Source organism: Osmerus eperlanus, chromosome 6 (genome assembly GCF_963692335.1).
Source record: "Osmerus eperlanus chromosome 6, fOsmEpe2.1, whole genome shotgun sequence".
Classification (NCBI taxonomy): Eukaryota; Metazoa; Chordata; class Actinopteri; order Osmeriformes; family Osmeridae; genus Osmerus; species Osmerus eperlanus.
This window is the reverse complement of record NC_085023.1, coordinates 12103420-12111600: the sequence shown is the minus strand read 5'-3', so window position 1 is coordinate 12111600 and position 8181 is coordinate 12103420. Positions and strand designations below refer to the sequence as shown.

At 44.2% G+C, this 8181-nt stretch overlaps 1 protein-coding gene across 2 annotated transcripts in view; it reads left to right on the top strand.

Annotated features, from left to right (window-relative positions):
- Positions 1-188: 188 nt before the first annotated feature.
- The window catches only part of ndst2a (N-deacetylase/N-sulfotransferase (heparan glucosaminyl) 2a), a 78821-nt gene continuing 70828 nt past the window's right edge, over positions 189-8181 (top strand). For both annotated transcript variants that reach the window (XR_009930623.1, XM_062463520.1), the window contains exon 1: positions 189-482. The gene's annotated coding sequence lies outside the window, so the exon portion shown is untranslated. The remainder of the gene's footprint in view (positions 483-8181) is intronic.

Below are 8181 nucleotides of genomic sequence, written 5' to 3'. Positions count from 1 at the left end.
ACTTTTTAAACATTTTCTATGTAACTTTTTTTTTAAACATTTTTACTAGAAACCTGTTTAAGGACTTTAAGGAGTTTAAGGACTACCTTTATTGTGTGGATGTTTTTGAATTTGTATTTCTACCTCTTATATTGATCTCTGTTCGTTTGCTTTTAACCAAAAAAGTCAAGTTTAATGCACACTATCCTTAAATGCAATACATATTTACCAAAACTAGCAACTAGAGTGATTCCTACACTTCTCTCGTAATTAATAATCCTTCCAGTTAGCTGCGTTTGGGTGTACAATGTAATGAAATCTCCCTCATCCGCCTAGTGGCTTTGGTTCACTCCAGAGTTTCGGCAGAACGGGGCATCAATTTACTGAGTGAAGATGGCGGATTCACAAGAGATGCTGTAAACTAGGTTTTTAACTAGAGAATGTTCACATTTTCTGTCACTTAAAGATTCTTGTGGATTGCTAACATTTACATTCCGGTTTTGGTGAGTAGCAAGACAAATGCACATGTCACATTTTGCCACGTCCTCTGAAACTTGAATTTATTTCATGTGTGCAACACTGTCTGTAGTTAGCCGGTAGGCTAACTTCGCTAGCAAGTGGCTAGCTAGATTACTTAAAACGCCAGTTGAGAATTTCCACTTGCATTTTCAGCGAATGGTGTGTATGCGCTCTGTTTTCGTTCGGAAGAACCAGGACATAGTTTCAGCAGTAAATGTTCTGATGTGTGGCCACATAATATAATAATAGACTGTTACGGACATGATTTTGTTTACCAAGTGGCTAGCTAGCTACCTACGCTCTAAATCTACGAATAGCTTGGCACTGTTATAATCGCTAGCTAGCTAGCCGAGTGGTTCATATGGCGGACTGCTCAGTCCAAGTCCGATGGAGTATGTGCATGCAAAAGTTTTTTTTCTCCCCTCTGCATCTAATGTTGCTGGTTCGCCTGCGCACAGCCGATGCAGAAGAATGACAACAGCATGTCTGTGTGTATGTACATATGATCATATTGCTGTGTAAACTCGGCTACATATAGTTATTGAATCCAACATACGAAGACGCGCATAACTAACCGCTTAATTTTCCATAGCTAAATATGTTCAGGAGGTTAGTGTATGTGGCGCGGGCTGACTTGGTTCATTGTTCTCTCCGGCTCTCGTTCCGTCCCTTTTATATACTCAGGAGCTGGTTAGCTTAATTATCAACCTTTAGCTAGTATTTTGGTCAATCGTGGAGTCTCCAGTACAGCGAGTCACGCGTTTGCAATATCATCAAATTAACGATATTCGGGTTAAGCTTGGCCACGTTTTGTCTTAAATACCTTTGTGTTTATCGAGCACGTTCTGCAGGTTGTGCTTTTCGCTCAAGGGAAATAGAGGTGAAACGTTGGGGGAGTTGGAAAGTTGGGGGATAGGAATGAACAACGCTCTTGTCTTGGGGGGAGCCTATGTGGCGGGTCTAGTCTGGTGAATGTTCAACACAATACTTAGTGTAACACTGCAAGTTGTTTCTATGTAAGAGTCTTCGTTGTAGCTCGTTAAATGGTGGCACGATTAAGTAGACGTTCACTTAAATATAACACCCAGGCCGGGCCCATTAAATAATTCCCGACACAAGGAGCTTTCATTATTAGACCTAGTAGGTAGCTGCCGATGATTTGTGGATTTATTTAGCTACGGTTAAATAAGTGCTGCACTATTGTTCTGCCGTAAAAGGCAGTCGACTTGCATTGGATAACTTTTCTCACTTGATGAGAAATGGAAAATGTAATTTCTCAGCTTTAACCACGACAATGGAGCTTACATCCACTGCCCTGCTCAGCCACCTCCACACCGTAAACGAATAGTGCTAAAATGATGGTAGTTAGAATTCAGGTGGTATAACCCCAGTCTTTGTTACACGATACCCTTTCCCAGTGACTTGTTTCATTCTATTCTGTAGCGGAAGGCCCAATTCGTGTTGAGCTGTAGGCTCAACTCAACTTCTGTCCTCAGAGCATATTACTGATGTCTGAGATAACCACTTTATAATTAAGAGTAGGGCCTGGGGGTTGCTCTTGCATGAAGATATTAGGCTGTGTCTTTGGAAGAGTAAAAAGGCTTTAGTTCCTCTTTCAAGTCTGGCAATGGACAAAAATACAATCTCAGAGCCCACAACTTTAAAGAACTGTTAAATAGTTTGTGCACATGAGGTCTTGGACAAATGAGTGCAATTTGGCTCGTCAAAGTAGGCTCAGCAAACATGACGACTGTAGCAGCTGCACAAGCTTAACACTGTTATATTATGATAGGGAGCTACACATGGCAAGTGGACAATTCTCTCTGCCTTTATTTGAGTTCAGCGGGTCAGCTGTACCTCAAATATATGCTCCTTATCCTCGCTAAGATGTTACATTTACACTTCATTTGTCATTCAGTACTTGACCCCTGTGCTCAGGTTTAAGCCACATGGAGTGGTGTGGAGCTGCTATTTTTAATTGCCTCATTGTGCCCGGCGAGGCTCACCACTGAACTGAGGATTTGTGAAAGCGTATAATGGAACTAATGTATGTGAATAACATTTAGCCTTAGGTTATACCCTCCAGCACAGAAACAGCCCTAGAGTTTGATGCAGGGGATTGCCTTGACATTTAGCAGCTGAGCTGTGGCACTTGCATGGCAATCGAGTGGTTAACTCCAGCATCGATAAAGTTCTTTTACTTGTTCTCTGTCACAGAGTCTCAAGATTTCACACACTGAATCCTTTCCACTTCCTTCCCTATAAAATGAGAGAATGATGTTGACAGGGGTTGGATTCCTAAGTGCTATCTCAGCAACGCAGAGTCAGGAAATGCTAATGGTTAGTCAGCTGGAGACGATTTGCAGTATCGGGTAGAAATGGGGTTCTCCTGGCACTGGCTTTATTCTATGTATTTAGATTTAGCCACCAACTCAGTTTTCACAACTCGTCCCTGTAGCCTAATTGTTATTCCCACTTGTCTTATCTCCTTGTAGTTTTATGAATTCTGATCAAAGTGCTTGGTCTTCTATTTAATGAAATAAAAGCATGCTCAGCAAGTGAACCGAAGGGTACGCACACCGTGTTAACTCAGTGTTTAACCCTTTCCACTGGCTATGAGAAAAACAGCCTGAGACACAGGCCCACTTAGTTTTTTGGTAAAATGAGAATGATGTATTTTTACCCACAGGAGGTGCATAGATATTGGTGAGTGTGAAGCTGCGTCTAGAATCACATGTTTTTACTTTGAGTAGGTACTATAACCGCACTTAGAAAGTACTTACTGTTGCATGCAGTATGCATACAATTGGAACATACTACGTAAGTCATGTGACCACACCTTGAACTGGCACAGACATGCCAGGTCTGCTATTGTACCGTTTTCTCTGTGGTTGACGCCTCTTCCACTGCACAAAGGGTTCTGGGTCCGAATAGCCAAAAAAGCATGCTGGCTCACATAATCCAAAATGCTACTGGGTGAGGTAGGGCATCCTGGTATTTCGCATCGTGTATTAGTCATAATAGGAATTGTTAAAAGATTCTAGCTTAATAAATAATATGGATATTGAGACGCACCCTGGACGTTTCCAGACAGGACAACCAGGAGTCAGACTGGACATCTTTCTGTCTGCCTTGTGACTTTCATCAAGTCAGAAAGCAAACACAGTTTTTTCAAACACTGCAGACAATCCATACAGTCCTGTATGGGGGAGAGGAGGGAAGAAGCATCAGAGGTGAAAATTAAACACTCCTCTACTACCCCCCCCCCCCCCCCCCCCTTATATATTCTTCACAGCCAGGATCAATATGTGCTTACCGTAACAGCTTCTGTTATTAATAACACTTGCAGTGCCCGTTAGCGGCCCGTTAGATCTATGATTCCATCTCTGTGGCAGCAAGATCCTTGTCTCCATCGCCAAGTGCAGCTCAACCTGGCGGCAAACTGTTTCTGTATTTATTTGTAGCAAACTGCTCATCCAAACAACTTCACACGGGACTTTGCTTGGCCTTGGGTCCTGAGCAGCACAACCTGGCAACCTTCTATTTCCTACAATGCCCTGTCTGCGAGATAATCGTGCCGCAGACAGACAGAGGTTATTGCCTTCATAGTTAGATACACTGTGTGTTTGAGATGGGGTATACAGTGAGGAGCACACAGCAGCCAGGGTCAGTAGGTTAAATGAGTAATGCAGCATAGTTTCATATTACTACCAACGTGTTGGGCCATGGACACCTTTTAGAGAATACATTAAGTGGGGGGGGGGGAAGGGGGCCATAGGATCTGCAATGCAATTTCCACCTTCCGAGTGTTGCTGATGCCATTTCTTTTGAGCAGCACTAAAAACATTGACGGATTATGTGCCCATCTACATTCCACCAAGCATTCCTGTTCTCTAAAGTCTTCAATTGTGTGAACCAGGATCAAGGCAAAGCTGAAGTCGGAAATGTGTTACCTTTAGGGTTCAGTCGAGGGGTGTGTCAAAACACATGTTCTGATCAGTAGTTGGGGCTGCTGTAATGACACGTTACCCAGGAAGTGCCTGAGAGGATCAGGAACCTCTTGTCTTCCTTTTGGATGTAGCTACACTGGAAGGGCCGACTGGATAAGCCCACGGCAGCTATCAGCAGTGCTCCACTTAACCCCAACTTGCTATTAGTTCAGTTGCAACAACTTCCTTACACACTCATTAACACAGCCTGGAAGTGTCCACATGTTCCTCCCTGTCCGTCCGTGGCGAACCTTTTAAAAGCTGTGCCAGCTGATTTTTGTCTGCTTTCCCTCCGTCCCAGCAGCGTGTTTAGGATAAGAGGAGGTGTGACTAATTGAATTCCCGCACAGACGGGCTTGACCCGTACTTCCCTATCAGTGTGCGGTAAGCCTTGGTGTTTTTCTCGCCTGTTGGCGCAGAGGGGATACAGGAGCTGGTGCTGATGTACGCTGTGTTTAATTAAACATGATCACAGCAATGCCCTCCTGAAATGTAGCGTTGCGCACTAAGCAGCACGTAGCCTAACGCTGAGCTGCTCTTTTCGTGAGTGTGCTAATGCGTCTCCCTGTATCCCTGAGCCAGCCATGATAGCTGCTGTCTTCCCTAACTGCTATAGTGGTTTTGTATGATCCAAGTGGATGAGTCATTAACTGTCTTCCCTGTACCCCATTAATTCAACTTATGGTTTGCAAATGAAATCCTGTATTGGAATATTGACACAGCTTTGAGCCATGGAGATCAAGACTGAACCCGTCAAGCTTGGTGTCTGGTGATTAACCTTAACCCTCGTGCTGCCTTCGGGTCACATGACCCAAAGGTTCATAACGAACCATCGTTGTGTTTACCCAATTTTACCCAATACAAAAACAAATTAAAATAGTTTTCTTTTAACCTTTGCAATGTGGGGGGTCTGAGACAGCCCAACGGTTAAAAGAAAATGCTTCACTTTGTCTTTGTATGCGGTAAATCTGTCGCAATACGACGGTGGGTCACAATGACTGATGGGTCAGAATGACCCGAAGATAACACAAGGGTTAAGTAGAAAAGAGGTGATCAAGAGATTCTCCTCCGAGCTTCAAAGGTCTCATCCGACTCCTCCGAGGGCCCAGGCAGCGCCTGACGTTGCATAACTGTACAAACTTTGACTTTATCTCATCACCATGGTTTTCACAAGACAGCCAAGGCCGACAGGAATGTATGAGTCAAGTGTCGCAGAATACCTCCAGTAGATATTCAGTTAGAATGACAACGTGGGAAGGCCGACACATTCCCTGTTGCTGAACTGCAGAGGAAGCCTCCTCTGCTGTGCTTATGATGGCCTACGAATTATCACACACATCGTCACTTTTGTATTATGATATACCATTTTATTTATTTAATATAATCAAATTGAGAGAGATTTAGTCATTGTAGGGATTCTCCTTTTTCAATTCAACGCAACTTGCTGGAAAAAAGCGTCATAGTTTAAACCCATTATCTGTCAGCTGACTAATTCCTATTTCTGTGTAACCTTTAACATTTGTGGTATGTGAATCGAAAGCACGGACTCTCTCCAATGGCATTTCTTAAGCTTTGGAGCTTATTTTTTTGCATCACTGAACGTGCACCATAGTCATGTGCCTTTGGTATAAGGTAAATTCCTAATACGGGCTAAGGGTATTTTGTTTAAACATACTAAGGATGGAACAGAAGGATGCAGGCTATTGTTAAATCCGTTTGGCATTAGCTTCCTTGCTAGTGGGAAGTGAAACAGTGGCTTCCAAAACGGACCAAAAACACATTCATAGTGTGTAAACCACATGAACACATGTAGCCTAGCCTATTTGGTATTCATTACTTGGCATTGTAGCAGTTATCTCAATCCCAAACTACATAGCCAGTCAGGTGTGAATCAGGACCGCGCAGCATGCATGGGCTACTTCAATCCAGGGTTTTCTGATGGCAAGTGCCGTGTAGTCATGCTGATTTTCTCATATAGAAAAATGCATGAAGAACTGAAATGGCTCCTTTAAGCCTTGACCTTCAAAACTGTGAAACTCATCCCTTTATTCTAGACTCTCGTGTTCTGCAATCTGAGCAGGCGCAAGTTACCCCTCACCTCTTTGGCCCGTCTGTCAAATGAACCCAGTAGGATTGCAGGGATTGAGCAAGTACTCCCTCGGTCCGCCCCGATTTTGACAGTCCAGGATGGCATCCCCTCCCCAAATACGTGGTTGTAGCTCCGCAAAGCTTACAAAGTACCAGGCGCTTCCACGCTACATGTTGTAGCTTAGCCAGTACGGTGCAGTCGGGGCCCACACTCCAGTCCACGCATCTCCGTGCCAAGAAAAGGTGTACGTGAAATGGCTCATCATGTACATAATTTGTCTGAGGTAGTAGCACAAAATGAGTGCTGTTATTATCACGGATCTCAACGACTCCCAGCCCCATCACACACGCTAATGCTTTTATAGAACACCGTTGGTAGCAATTCGACCCCTGCACCGCCTCCATCTCTTCTACACAGAGGCTATTGCCTGTCAGTAAAAGCATAATTACACTGGACAATGGACTTGTCTGCTCTTTGGGACCTGCTTCATGCAAGCCCAACTGGAAATCTGTTCCGATGAGCACACTTACCCTGCAGAGCAATGTTCATCAGTGTATCAGCTTTGTGTTTAGGACCAGAGGGATGGGGGCAGGGAAGGGTAGAGGGGCAAAAGGATGCTTTTGCCTTTGGGTTGAAGAATAAAAGGTTGATTCAATTGACTGTGGGAGTGATGATGGGTTTGGGGGGGGGGAGATAAAGTATTTTTTAGTAGCTGTACAAGATTAGTTTGTCTGATCTCCTCAGGGGTCTGAGTCTAGCTTCAAGATACTTTATACTGCAGCAAAGAGCTCAGGTTTCTACCATGTAGTAGCCTCACCCTCTTCTAATGCACTTACAGATTCCTGTGTCCGGCAGTTGCTACCTGTAATCCCATGATTCAAGTTTCCAGTATGTAGTGCCTCAGAAGTGAAAGCTGTATATGCCTAGATTCTAATTTAACCGTTTGAGGTTTTGGTTTCTCCTAATCTGTTGTTTGAAGGATTCCTGGCCATTGAGACCCCACATCACAGCACCGCAGTTCCAAATGGACTGTTCTCAGCATTCCCCATCATAGCTCCCCATTCATCTCTTACAGACAGCTGTCAGTGCAGTGCTGTAGCAATAAAAGCAACAGCCCTGTCTAGTGTAGCCCTCAGTCTTTCATCACTGATTTCTCCGGCCTCCCTCTTCCTACCAAGGGCTTTATGTAATTGGAAAGATAAAAGCAGAGTGGGTGAAGGGTACTTAGTGTCGTAGTCTACTTCTGGCCATCCTTCTGAGAGCTTGTATTAATCAGCTGCCTCCACTCGGGTCAATTTCCAGAACTATCACATAGCCCTACGTGACTTGTCCAACAAGGCCTTCTGTGTGTGTTCTAAATGGACGTTCATAATATGCTAACAGTTTAGGTGACCTTACCATTGGTACGAATGGTTTTCTTTTCTTTTTTACCCATCCCCCCCCTTTTTTTGTTGTTGTTGTGTGTGCAGGCCCAGGCCTGTCCTTCAGCCTTAACTTCAACAACACGTGGCAGCGCTAACGATGTTTGGAGAGCGCTCTCTTTCGTCATGTTTTCCCCCCCTGCGCCCCAGCTACTTGGCTTTCACTTCAGATCCCCATGCTTGC